At 36.7% G+C, this 14,254-nt stretch overlaps 2 protein-coding genes across 15 annotated transcripts in view; one reads left to right on the top strand and one right to left on the bottom strand.

Annotated features, from left to right (window-relative positions):
- The window catches only part of LOC138152205 (plasma membrane calcium-transporting ATPase 2-like), a 49,683-nt gene that overhangs the window by 9,905 nt on the left and 25,524 nt on the right, over window positions 1-14,254 (bottom strand).
- PSD3 (pleckstrin and Sec7 domain containing 3) overlaps window positions 5,122-14,254 on the top strand; it is an 804,858-nt gene continuing 795,725 nt past the window's right edge. For 4 of the 14 annotated variants that reach the window (XM_069075755.1, XM_069075757.1, XM_069075759.1 and 1 more), the window contains exon 1: window positions 5,131-5,640. The gene's annotated coding sequence lies outside the window, so the exon portion shown is untranslated. Of the gene's footprint in view, window positions 5,641-14,254 lie in introns of all 14 variants that reach the window. The other 10 variants (XM_069075744.1, XM_069075743.1, XM_069075746.1 and 7 more) reach the window with 8 other exon arrangements.

The following is a 14,254-nucleotide window of genomic DNA, read 5'->3' as shown; positions in this document are numbered from 1 at the left end:
TGAAGATTTCAAGGTTAAAGAGAATTGCTTTTTCATTGAATGAATATCACATTGCTTCACTGCCTAGGGAAGAGAACAGACCTGGGAAACTCTGGAAATCCTAGGCTTAAGGCTGATATTTGCTTAAAAAAAAAGCTGCCTTCTGTTTCAGTGGCCTTGGAGTTGGAAAGAAGTGGCTTTGTCCAGTAAGAGAACAAGGAGGGTAAGAAGAGGAATGGTCCCATCTAGTGATGACATGTGGAGACCAAAGGCATCCAGGACTGCAGTCTAGAGTCATAAGTCTATGACTTATGAGACATATGAGTCCCAAACTCATGAGTTTTCCTACTCATGTAACTCACTGCCAGGTTTCTTTAATTTTGAGCCCATTCCATCCTCCACCCCAGACATGATGTGTATTAGTGGGAGAGTGTGATCTAGGTCTATGAGTGAGTGGTTGTGTTTTGATTATTTCTGCTTTTTCCTTCTTCTTTAGTAAATATTTTGTATTTAAGAATTAATGATGGTGGAACACATTATAACCTTCTTAACAGAGAGGTGATAGACTCAAGATGCAAAATGAGACATACATTTTTGGACACACTAAATGCAGGGATTTGTTTTGCCTGATTATGTGTTTTGTTTATAAGGATTTTGTTTTTCTTTTCTTTTTTCCCCCACAATGAGGGAGAGGTGGGAAGAAGAGAAAATAAATTATTGTTAAATGAAAATGAATTTTTAAATTATGCCTGGTGGAAGCCCAATACTTAAAGAAAGTCACAAGTCTAGAGATAGATTTTGTACACATTGGAGTTACTCTTGGACACCGAGAGTGAATGTGAAAGGGTGGTATATGTCTGTGTCTTTGACCAATTTAACTTTTTTCCTAGTGTAACTAATTCAAAGGGATTAAATAATTAAATCACATTTCTAGCATAATTCCTAATTATTTTGTTTTTTAAATTTATTTTTAGTTCCAAATTCCCTCCCTACCTTGACCGCCCCCTTCCCGTCCCATTGAGAAGGCAAGAAACACAACACACAATACACATATGGAGTCACACAAAATATACTTCTGTATTAGCCATGTTCCAAAAAAGAAAGAAAAGAAAAGAAGGGGAAAAGGAAAGAAAAGAAAGATGAAAAAATATGCTTCAGTTTACATTCTGAGCCTTTCAGTTTTCTATCTGGAGGTATATAGCATTTTTCTTCATGACTGCTTTGGAATTGTCTTGGATCATTGTATTGATCATAGTAGCTAAGTCTTTCACAGCTGAATATCCATATAATATTGCTGTTACTGTGTAAATTGTTCTTCTGGATCTGTTCACACCACTTTGCATCAGTTCATATAAGTCTTCCTGGATTTTTCTAAAGCCATCCCCTTCATTACTTCTTACAGCTCAGTAGTATCCCATCATAGTCATATACCATAACTTGTTTAGTCATTCCTCAACTGATGGACATCCTCTCAGTTTCCAATTCTTTGCCACCACAATATGGAGCTGTTATAAATATTTTTGTATATATGGTTCCTTTTTGGGGGTATAGACCTAGTAGCGGCACTTCTGAGTCAAAGAGTATGTACAGTTTTATAGCTTTGGGGGCATAATTACAAATTGCTCTACAGAATAGTTGGACTGGCTAAGTTCCACCAACAGTGTATTACTATACCCATTTTTTTTCATATCCCCCCACCCCCAGCATTTATCATTTTTCTTTTCTGTCATTTTAGCCAATCTGATGAGTGTGTGGTGGTGCCTCAGAATTGTTTTAATTTGCATTTCTCTAATTTATTAGTCATTTGGAGCATTTTTTCTTTTTTTCTTTCTTTCTTTCTTTATTTTATTTTTAAGCAATCGGGGTTAAGTAACTTGCTCAAGGTTACACGGCCAGTCATTTCTGGGTGTGGTGCTGAGTGTCTGAGCCCGGGATTCGATCTCCAGGTTGTCCCAACACTGGAGCCGGTACTCTTACTCGCTGAGCCACCTGGCCGCCCCTTGGAGCATTTTTTCATAAGACAATTGATAACTTTTATTTCTTCTTCTGAAAACTTCCTGTTCAAATCCCTTGACCATTTATCAATTGGGGACCTAATTATTTTCCAGAATAAATATCAGTTTGACATGATTGTTGCTTCCCTTGAATTCTCAAGGAGTTTCATATCATTCAAGCATTTACAATATTTTATTTTGTATACGTGTCTTCCATCTGTATCTTTGCACAAGTTATCTGTCCTCCATGATGATGCCCTTCAAGGCTCAGACCAAATGCCACTGACATCAAGATGCCTTTCCAGATTCCTATTCTTAATCACTCTGTATGATATTTTCCTAGCCTACATTTATTTATCTGTGAACAGGTACCATCTCAGAACAGTGCAAACTCCTTGAGCACAAGGACCATCTTATTTTTGTATTTATACTCCCAGCACTTAGCATAGTCCCTAACACACAGAAACTTAAGAAATGCTTGTTGATTAATTCATTTATCTTTTTATTAGACTGCAATCCCCTAGAATATAGAGGCCATGTCTTCTTTCTCTATCTCCTCTAATATCTAACACCATTATTTTCACATAGGATGGATACAATGCATATTTATTGAATTGAATTGAACCTTTATGTGGAGTCTCCAAATCTGGCATGGCAACTCACCCTGGTATTCCTGGAACTCCTAAGCCATGAAGAAAGGAAAAAAGGGAGAGAGGAAGGGAGGGAAGGAGGAAGGAAAAAGCATTTGTTAGGCACTTACTATGTGCCTTACTGTCAATAAGGTATGGGTGATAAAAATACAAAAATCAAGACAGTCCTTGACCTCAAGGAGCTTTCGTTCTAATATAGGAAGGCAACACCTGTAGCAGAAGTGGCCAGGGAGTGCATGGTGTGTTGAAGTTTTAGGGAACTGACCAACACAGCTGCCTGTTGCACTGGCTGTAACCATTGCTTTCAACCTTTAAGGAAATTTAGTGGGAAAACAGAAAGGAAATGATATTATTATTATTGTATAAAATCTTTAGAGACATTAATTCCATTCTTACAAGAAGTTCAAATTAAAAGAAAGATAACTAATAATAGGTAATGACTAATCAGCATTTCTCTCTAGCTTAGAACAGATCATTGAAATAAGGGACAGTGAGATGTGTTAGAAAGGGAGGGATAACCTTCAGAGGAACAGAGAGAGAATGAGAGAAGATAAGGCTTCGTGACAGTAGATTGCAGAGAAGTGTCATAAGCCGAGAGGAAGACAGACTGTTTCCCTTTTTCCCCCTACCCCCAACAGTAGGGGTCCGGTCTATGGGAGCTGATTAGGGTTCAGATAACCATGAAAAGAGCTCTGGAAGATAAGAGTAGGGTTTTACCACAGCTCTAAACGATGCTTGCTATGAGATATTTCAGAAGGTGCTGGTTCAATAATGGGAAGGAGATCTTTGCAGACATCCTATTGGCGTCCCCTGAAACTGGAAAGTATTTTTGTAGAAGGCAAATTTTAGTATAATCTTCATTATTGTCTATAAGCCTCATAGATAATAATCCTTATCATTTACTTCATCAATTTGAGTATTATTGGTGCCATGCATTGTAAATCATTCATAGTTTTAAAAAATTATTTATGAATGGCATAACATGTTTAGGGATTCAATGCTATTATTTGCTTACGGAGGTACCTGATTTAAATCTCTAATAATCATCATTGGGTAAGACTATCGGTGCGTTATAGTACACTGTACTTATTCATAAAAATTGCACATTTGGATAGTTCCACCTTTCATTATTAGGAGCCTTGATATTGTAAAACAATTTTTTATTCTTACTTATTGCCACATGTTTTACATAACAGTTGTTCTTATGTCCCATATATCTTAATAAGAATTGTTCGACTGTCATTGTCCAAAGTAAAACCTAAATTAGTCATCTGTTAAAGGTGATTTACAAATAGGGTTCCTTCCCTTTAGTTGTGTCTACCAAATACAGTATGTAGACAAAGCTCACAAATCATCTTTAAACAATTTTTCCTATCACTTCCAATACACATCACATGCCTGTAATCATCAGTGACCCTATAGCCCCTCAGTCTCATTTTTGTCATTTTTCCTTTCTGAACCTGTGATTTCCCTGAAAAAGGGATGCTTTCTACTGAGGTAAATCAGCAACTTTCAGGCAATTTATAATCCTTGAGAATTGCCCAGGTTCACTAAGAGATTAAGTGACTTTCCCTGGTCAACCAGGGTGACTTAAAATCAGATCTTCCTGACTCCTAGATCAGCTCTTTCTACATTACTACATCTTTGATGCCTTACATGTTTTACTATAAGCCATACAGAATTCTTCTGCAAGCACAAAGTTCTATGAGCCCCTAAATGAAAAACAAATCATCATCATCATAGCAAGAAAAGATAAAGCATATTAGTTATTGTTTAATTACAATGATTTCTTCTAGGATGAGTCTTGGTTATGTCACCAGTCCAAGCAATTCCAAGAAATACGTAAGTCTCTGCTGACTTCGAGGAGTTTACCTCCCCTAACAAAGCTCTAAGACATAAAAACAGTCCAAACCAGAATCATCAAAGTACAGAAAAAGATCAATGAGCAGTTAGATTAATAGAAGTGCCTGAATACTCATCCTGAATCAATACTGAACTCCAATCTATTTTTTTTCTTAAGCAAAGTGACAACACTCATTACAAAATTATCATTTTGTAAAAACTCACCTTTTAGTCATTCTTTAACATTTAGTTGGCATTGTAAACACTCTAAGAACCCAAAGGAAATCAGCAACACGTGGAAAACTAGAGTGAACTTGTATAATTGTCCAGAGTTCCCCTTTCCAAAGTAACCCTGTCTCCTAGCAGAGTAGGCTTATGTACTTAAAATGCCTAGAAAAGAAGGAAGATAAACATTGCAAAGGAGGGAGGTTTAGGATGGTTACAGAGTAAAACATTTTGACCTTTTTATAATCAGAGTAAGAAATGTATACAGGATGACTTTCCTTGGGGCCCCACCTTATCCCTTGTTTTCAACTCATGTTACTATCAAAGCAAAGCACAACAGATCACCACACCGTATATGATCAGCACTCCATAAGGGGCCACTGTTTCTCTAACTTCAGCCAACCAGTGCACTTCCTGGAATGTGGTTTGGATTAGTTGTCTGAAGGAAGGGTCCTATTACTCTATCCTTTCCCCCAGCCCCCACCCCCATCTCCCAGCTACCAGAAGCGTCCCTTGCTGCATTTACTTCACCCTGGCAATTGTGAAACTTACTCTCTTCCCAAGTGTTTACAAGCAGTTGAGGGGGCTAACCATTCGTCTTTCCTGGAACCCTCCATGAAAATCCTGCAGATGACAGATTTCTAACTGGCTTAGTGGCATGTACACTCTACACCTTTTTTCCCCCTTCTGACAAGGGAGCCAAGTTTTTGTTTTCATTTTCTTCTCCATGGCTTTTAAGTGGAGACAAATGAAGAGGGGTGAGAGAAAAGATCTACCAAAAGAAGAGATGCCTCTCACTGAGTTTTTGCTCTGTTGGTGAAATCCACTGGAATAAACAAAATCACTGACACCAGGCAGCTTTAGGGGGATGCGTTTCATACTGGAAGTTTCTGACAGCACAGCAAACTAAAAAGATACTTTTCCAAGGCTGCAGGAAGCTGACAATCGTGGTAAGTCACTGCTTAGGACTTTTCTTTTTTCTGTAGCAAAATGTTAGCAATGATGACTTTGAGGGCAGTATATCAGTAAGTCTTTAAAAATATGACTTTCTATAATTTAAAAAAAAATCATGAAAGGATAAGGAATCATCTCAACAGTTGGGAGTCTGATTTGGAGAATTTTATTCAGAGAGAGGGCTGGCAAGGCAGAAAAATGCCAATAATTAGAAAGCTGCCTTTGCATAAAATCAAATTTCAAGTGATTAAGTGTTTTCTTTTAAAATATGTAAGGTCACATGGAGGTTCATTTTTTGAATATTAAGCCATAGCAGAGTTTGAATAGATTTCTTGGAAATATGTCTCTTTGGTTGCATAGGTTTTTAGTGTACATCTCTTGAATAAAGATTGGTCATTAGGAAAGTAGAAAGTCCAAGGCATAGGGGGTGGAAAGGAGATGAAAACATAATGAGAATATTGATTTGCTGGCAAATCACCTGTGTAGAATAATCTACAGGTTATGTGGAAAAATCATATTTAAAAAAAATAATAGATGAATTTCCCAAAATATGGAAGTAGAAAACATCTTGTGCCTCGGTACTGCTTACTCACGGATCCTAGTATTTTAAAGTTGGATCTGACTGACCCCCCCCCCCTTCTATTTTATGTGTGGGGAGACTGAAGTTCTAAGAGATAAATTGATTTTTACTCAAGGTCACACAAGTAGCAAGTGGCAGATAGGGAGATCAAAGCAAGTCTTCTAATCCAATATTCTTTCCTCTTGGTCCCACACGAAAAGATAATTTGGGGTTGCTATGGTAGAAAGAGTGTTCAAATGGGCAACAGTCAGACCTACATTTAGCTACTAGTTTGTAGCTGTATGAGATTGAACTGGCTCTTTAATCTTAGCCTCTCCTTGCCTCATGGTCTTCAAGTACAAAATGAAACGGTTGGGTTGTGATGATCTGAGATGTTCTATGAATGGGTTTTTATTTTTGTTATCTAATATAAATTATTTTTCTTGTTTTTATCTCATCTAATCTGGAAGAAACCTGTTGGTTCGATAATGTAAAATTGCTGCTTGTTAATAACATATAACTTGGTAACCAGATTACATTAAAATATGTAAGGTCAAATGGAGGTTCATTTTTTGAATATTAAACCACAGCAGTGTTTGAATAGATTTCTTGAAAATATGAAAATATTAAAAAACAGATAATTGATGGATTTGTACAGCAGTTGATGTTAATGAGAAACTATCAACTTTTTATTAGAGAACATTGTTATAAAATAATTGGAAAGAGGAACTAGAAATTATGTACAATCACAAAGATACATGTCTGTATTGAGAAAAAAGTTCACATATATAGATAGGTAGATAGATAGTACTTTAAGGTTCACAAAATACCTTTCTCACATTATTCTTGTGAGGTAAACATTGTTTACAAATTGAGTCCAAATTTTGTTTTCTTCATTAAATTAAGCTGTGTTTTGGATAGAGAGCTGGACCTGAGTCAGGAAGGCCTGAATTCAAATGTGACCTTGGGCACTTAGCTGTGTGACCCTGGGCAAATCACTTAGCCTCAGTTTGCCTCAGTTTCCCCATCCATAAATTGAGAATAATTATAGCACTACCTTCCAGTGTTGCTGTGAGGATAACGTGGTAAAATTTGTACAGTGCTTTGAAACCTTAAAAGTGCTATATAATGCTAGCTATTATTTTAAAGCTAAGAAAATCAAGACTCTGAGAGTTTAAATGATTGGTCCCATAATCACACAACTAGTAAGTATTTTGAGATGGGATCTGGAACCACATCTTTGAACCTGAAATCTAATGTTCTATGCACTATCTTTCCTATTGCTGTTATCAAAAGTACTTGTGTGCCAAGAAGTATAGGGCATATATGAAATACAGAATAATGTATAACCCTTGAGCTCTGTGATTCTATAATCTAAATCAGACAAATAGGCAGAATATGAATGTTCTGCTTATGTCAAAGAATAGAAAGCATGGAGGATAGGAAGAGTGTTTGGAATGGATGAGGAAATTTAGTGATGCCCTGGGGGTCATCTATAAAATAGGAGACCTGTTCAGGACTCCAGTAATTGGATTATTTGTCAGAGATTTGGCTTTCAGACTCAAACAACTAGAATATAAGAGTTCCAACTGAGCGCCAAGGAGTTGATTAAGAGGAGACCAAAGTAAAATGCAAGCAGAATAGAAGTCAGCAGTGGGATGTGGTATTGAAGGAGCTAATGAAGTCTTGGGTTGAACTAACAAGGACATAATGTCCGGAAGAAGGGAGGCACGTTCCTGTGGGAGTCCACATGGTATTCAGCTGTGGGACTGACATTTTAGGGGGGACACTGATAAACTGGAGCATGAACTAAGAAGGGTGAGAAGGATGATGAGAATACTTGAAGCCTTGTCTTAGGAGTGTGAATTGCAGGAAATGATGATGCTTAGTCTAGAGAAGAAAAGATTTCAGGTCATGGGATTTATAGCTAGGAAAAACTTAAAAGATTTAGGGCCAAGTCTCCCACTTTACCGAGGTCCATAGAGTTGAAGTGACTTATTCAGGATTATACAAGTAATGAGTGACAGGACCGGGGTTCACATCCAGATTTTCTAATACCAAGTGCAACACTTTTTCTATTATACTGTGTCTAACCAAAAGCTGGCTATAGAGTGGATTCATGCATTAGGTACAGAGTTTTCATAGATGGCCTCAGAGCTCTCTTCCAGTTCTTCACAGTCTGAAAACTGTTAGCAGATTCTTATTTACTTCTCAGTTTTATAATTGAATGTATGAACATCTGACCTTTTGTACTTCTATTTACGCTTGCAATTTGCATATTGCCTGCAGTTAAATATAGATTTCACATGCCAATTTACTAAATGTAATAGAATCCCAGAATCTTAGAGTTGGAAGGGACCTCAGTTGTCATCAGCTCCCTACCCTGTACATAAATCTCTGGTATCTGTAACATGTAATAAACCAATCTTCACTTGAATACCTCCAGTGAGGGAGGAACTCACTGCTTACCAGGGAAGCCTATCACATTTTTGGACACTTCTAATAGGGTTTTTTTTTAAAATAATTTATTTATTTTAAACTTAAATATACAATTCGAAAAGAAAAAGAAACATTATAAACTTAAATGCAAAATAAGAAAAGAAAGAAAACGTTGCCATGTGCACAGCAAAACATAAGAGAGGATTCAAAATATACAGCAATAAACTTCCATTTCAAGAAAACGTATGCTGTAATAAATACTACACCTTGTGTTCAGAGCTATCCATCTTTTCTTTGCTTCATTGTAAATTTTCTTTTGTATTCTGTTGTTCATTTTTGACTTTGTTACTTTTCCCCTCTTGTTCCCCCTGCCCCAAAGAGGGCTACAATTAAGTGTGGCTATATATACATATATTATACACATACACACATGTGTGTATATATATGCACACACCTACATATATAGACCTATACACACAAATGTATAGATACATATACAAATACACACATACATATACTTAAACTTAGATATCTATAATCACACTCATATATAAACATATACATTCATATACATCTATGTAGGACCATACTATGTTTATCTGTCCTCTGTTTCTCTGAGGGTGTATAACATTTTCCTTGATATGTCCAAGTTTTTCCACATTTTCTTTAATCTACCAAATCATTATTTCCTACACCACAGCAATATTCCAACCTTATACTGTCTAGTTATTTTAAATAGTCTAAAACAATACTGATTTATGTGACTGACATATATAAGACTGACTATATAGAAGAACATATTCCTGTTCTTCTCTTTTGACTAAATCTATTTTAGCTTTAACTTTTCCTGAGATCATAATTACTATCCTTGCTTTTTTCCTAATAAATTCTAGTCCTGATCTTCATTTTATGTTTGTATTTATCAATTTCCTATCCCTCCTGACTTCCCTACTTTACTTCTTTTCTTTTCTCTTTTTTTGCTTTTTGGAGGGTGAAGGTAGGCAATTGGGGTTAAATGACTTGTCCAAGGTCACACAGCTAGTTTTGTGTTAAGTGTCTGAGGCTGGATGTGAACTCAGGTCCTCCTAACTCCAGGGCCAGCGCTCTATTCACTGTGCCACCTATCCACCCCTTCCCCTACTTTACTTCTAACCACTACCTTGTCTTCCTATTACTTAACCGACCCCTCCCCACAAAGATCTCTCTCTTATATGTTCCCCCCACCCTTTCCCCTTACCCTCGTTTCTATCAGTATTTAGAAGACTTTTATAACTTTCCAAATATGTTATTCCCTCTTTATCCCATTCCTGTTAATCTAGACAACCTTCTATACCTCTCCTTATCCTATTCCTTTACCCTCTTATTTCTTTATAAATTTAAAAGGCTTTTATTCCCTTCTAAGCTGTTCTCTCTATAACCCAAATCTGATATGAAAAGAGTTCCCTCTAAAAATCCCTCCCTTATCCTTTCTCCCCTCCCTATCCCCTTTGTCTTCTTTCTTTCTAAATTTTATATGTATTGTTCCCTCTTTAACCCATTCCTGAAAGTAGAATTGCCAGCTGTCCTCTCCTGTCTAATTTCTCTGTATCAACCTTTCCTTTCACACCTCATTTGTAAAAGATATTTACTCTTTTTGCATTTTCCTAGGCAGTATTCCTTTTTTGTTGTTTTTGGGTTGTGGGTTTTTTTTTTTCTGAGGGGGAAAGGCAGGGCAATTGGGCTTAAGTGACTTGCCCAAGGTCACACGGGTAGTAAGTGTTAAATGTCTGAGGCTGAATTTGAACTCAGGTCCTCCTGAGTCCAGGGCCAGTGCTCTATTCACTGCACCATCTAGCCACCTGGACAGTATTAATTTGTAGAATCACATCATACTCAGCTCTATTCCAATCTTTCTTTCAAACTACCCAATCACTAATTACAACCTTAGACATACAGTTTACATTTCCTCTTATAAAAAGTAGTCTGTCCTATATTTCATCTTTGAGGTTTACCTTATATTTCTCTTGGGTCTTATATATCAAATTTTCTATTAAGTTCAGGTCTTCTTGCAATAAATTCCTGAAAGTCTGACAATTCATTGAATATCTTTTTGTTTTGGTTCGTGATTATGCTTGATTTTGCTGGGCATGATATTTTTGGCCGCAACCTCAGTTCTTTTGCTCTTCTATATATGGTGTTCCAAGACCTACAGTCTTTTATGTAGCCACTGCTAGGTCTTGTGTGGTTCTAATTGTGACTGAGCCATATTTAATTTTTTTTTCTATATCCATCATGTCATTGCACTTTCCCTAGTATTTTCAGTGCCTACATTATTTTAGATTTATAAAGCACTTTCACTACAATTAATTGCCTTGTGAATTAGGTAGCATAATTATTTTTAGCCCCATTTTACTGATGAAGAAAATGAGTATCACAGAGGTTAAATGACCTGTCTGTCAGCAGACTGACTACTACTAAATGTTGTGGTCAGCACTTGAACCCAGGTGTTTGGACTCTAAGACCAGTGTTCTTATCAGATATAGCAGGGGACATTATTCTTTGCCTCCAAGAAAAAAATTAATAACCTTTGAAATATTGGGTCATATAGGTCTCAGTTTATCAACTTGGTAGGCATGAATCAATCAATTAAAAGTCATTTATTAAATGTTTATTCTCTGCTGGCCCTGTACTAAGTGCTGCAGTACAAATAAAGGTTAAAAACAGTCTCTCTGCCCTCAAGGAGCTCACATTCCAATGGGGGAAACGTGTCAGAACTAGGAACATATAAAATACATACAGAAATGGGATATTATTGTGCTATAAGAAATAACAAGCAGGATGATTTCAGAAAAACCTAGAAGGACTTACATGAACTAATGCATAGTGAAGTGAACAGAACCAGGAGAACATCGTACATAATAACAGCAATATTGTATTATGAAGAACTGTGAATTATTTAGCTTTTCTCAGCAATACAACAACCCAAGGCAGTCCCAAAGGACTCATGATGAAAAATGCTATCTGCCTCCAGAGAAAGATCTGATGTTGTCTGAATACAGACTGAAACATACTATTTTTCTTTCCTTCCTTCTTTCTTTCTTTCCTTCCTTTTTCCCTTTCTGTTCTTTCTTCCTTCCTTTCTTTCTTGAACTCAAAACCTTAAAAATGTTAAAAATATTACTTTTTGGGGTGCTTAGGTGGTGCAGTGAAAAGAGCACCAGCCCTGGAGTCAGGAGGATTTGAATTCAAATGCAGCCTCAGACACTTAACACAAAAACTAGCCATGTGATCTTGGGCAAGTCACTTAACCTCAATTGCCTTACCTTCTCCCCTCCAAAAAAAAAGCAAAAAAAAATATTACTTTTAAAAAGATACATACAGAGTAGATGGGAGATAATCTTAGAGGGGAAGGCATTAGCAGCTGGATGGACTAGGAAGGGCCTCCTGGAGAAGGTGGAATTTCAGAGGAGACTTGAAGGAAGACAGGGAAATTAAGGGAAGTGAGGAAGGACATCATGTTAGGCACAGGAGGACAGTCAGTGCAGTTGTATGTAGCATGTGTAGAGTACAGTGTAATAAAACATAAGAAGACTGGAAAGGTAGGAAGGGTCCAGTTTTTACAATTTATAAAAAGCCAAACAGAGAAGTTTCTCTTGATCATAAGGTAATAGGGAACCACTGGAGTTTGAGAAATCATTAATTAGGCACCTGTACTATCTCCAAAACTATATGGTATGATAGCTGAAATTATTATTTCCTTCAAAAACAAAGTGTTTTGTTTTGTTTTGGGACCTTTCTGTCTTGATTAAGGATGAAAGGATTAGAAAGCTCATTCAAATACTTTATAATCCATCTCCTGGCTGCTTTGAATAATATCATCTAAGCCCTGAAAAATAAGTAGCTTTTCTTTTTTAAAATTCCGAACTTAAATACCACAAAAAGAACGTTTCCATATACACACAGAAGACAAAAAAGAGAATTCTCCATGACACTGTGAATTTCCATTTCATGCCACTTGTTTTACTAAAAAAAATTTAATAATATTAATAGGTAGCATTTATTTGGCATTTTGAGGTTCATAAAGTGCTTTGCAGATATTATCTAATTTTATCCTCATAACATCCCTAGGAAGTAGGTGCTATTATTGTCCCCATTTTATTGTTAAAGAAACTGAAAAAAAAGCAGGAGTTAAGTGACTTGCCCAAAGTCATACAGCTAGTACATGATGCTAGATTTTAACTTAAGATTTTCTGATTCCAGATTCGACACTTTATCTACTGTAACACCTAGCTAAATTCTACATATTACTTACACATTTTTCTCCATTGTTCTTCCTTCTGAATTTTTCTCTTCTGTGCATCAAAAAAAAGTTTCAATGGCCCTCATTTTTGGGTGTTGCTTTTGGTATTTGGTAATTGATAGTATTGCTAATATTCCTGCTTCTTCCTGACTCTCCTCATCTTAAAAACCATGAGAAGGAAGAAGCAGGAATATTAGCAATACTATCAATTACCAAATACCAAAAGCAACACCCAAAAATGAGGGCCATGGGGGGGGAGGGGGGGAGGGAAGAGGGAGGGGGGAGAGAGAGAGAGAGAGAGAGAGAGAGAGAAAGAGAGAGAGAGAGAGAGAGAGAGAGAGAGAGAGAGAGGAAGAGAGAAAGGAAGAGAGAGAGAGAGAGGAAGAGAGAAAGGAAGAGAGAAATAGAGAGAGAAAGGAAGAAAGAGAGAGAGGAAGAGAGAGAGAAAGAAAAAGAAAAATAAAGAGGAAGGAAGGAAGGAAGAAAAAAAGGAGGAAAAGGAAAGAGGGAGGGAGGGAAGGAAGAGAGACAAACTCCATCTAACAAGCAAAAATAATGAAGCAAAAGGAATCCATTTAGCATTCATGTCCAAACATGTTTGTCCCTTTCTGCACCTTGCATCCATCATCTGTCAGGAGGCTACTAATATTGTTCCTCTGGAAACAAGGTCGATCAAAGCTAAGTCTTTTAAGATTTGTTTTACAGTGTTGCTGTCCTTTTATAAATTGTTTTCTTGGTTCTGTTCACTGCACTCTGAGTTAGTTGGTATCATCTCCTTGTACTTTCTTATAGTGCAATAATATTCTATTACTTTCATATGCTACACTTTAACCATTCCCCAATTTCTAAGAGATAAAAAAGTCCTCCCTTAGATTCTACTTATTTTTCTCCCCTTTACCTTCCAGACTTCCCACACCCCCGGCTCCCCCTCCCCCAGCGCCCCAACCCTGCTTTATTTTGCTAGCGGCTATTCCCATCAGGTACTTACTTCCTCTTTTAAAAAGCTTCAAGAAAGGAGAGTCCACAACATTACATAATAACTAACTCCAACGTTTACTGACCTCTGCTTTCTTGGATTTAATCAACCTTCTGTATGATTGCCTTCAATTTTTTCAACATATATAGTAAACTGCTGGTCACCACCCTCTGAAAAATAATACTTCACTTATTGGAAGGCAATAAATAACTTTTTAAACAAAAATTAGAAATGTCTTTTATTTGCCAAGTTAAATACAATTTAAAAATCCTTACCTCATAAGTCTTTTATTGCCTCTAAAATAGAATTATTTTTGGCAATTGCAGAGGTTAGTGGAGGGGAGGGGGGGACCTATGA

This window comes from Petaurus breviceps, unplaced genomic scaffold (genome assembly GCF_028583685.1).
Source record: "Petaurus breviceps papuanus isolate PSGF00001 unplaced genomic scaffold, PetGlider_PUasm1.0 90919, whole genome shotgun sequence".
Taxonomy (NCBI): domain Eukaryota; kingdom Metazoa; phylum Chordata; class Mammalia; order Diprotodontia; family Petauridae; genus Petaurus; species Petaurus breviceps.
Note: the sequence above shows the minus strand (reverse complement) of the source record. Positions and strands in the feature narration are given on the sequence as shown.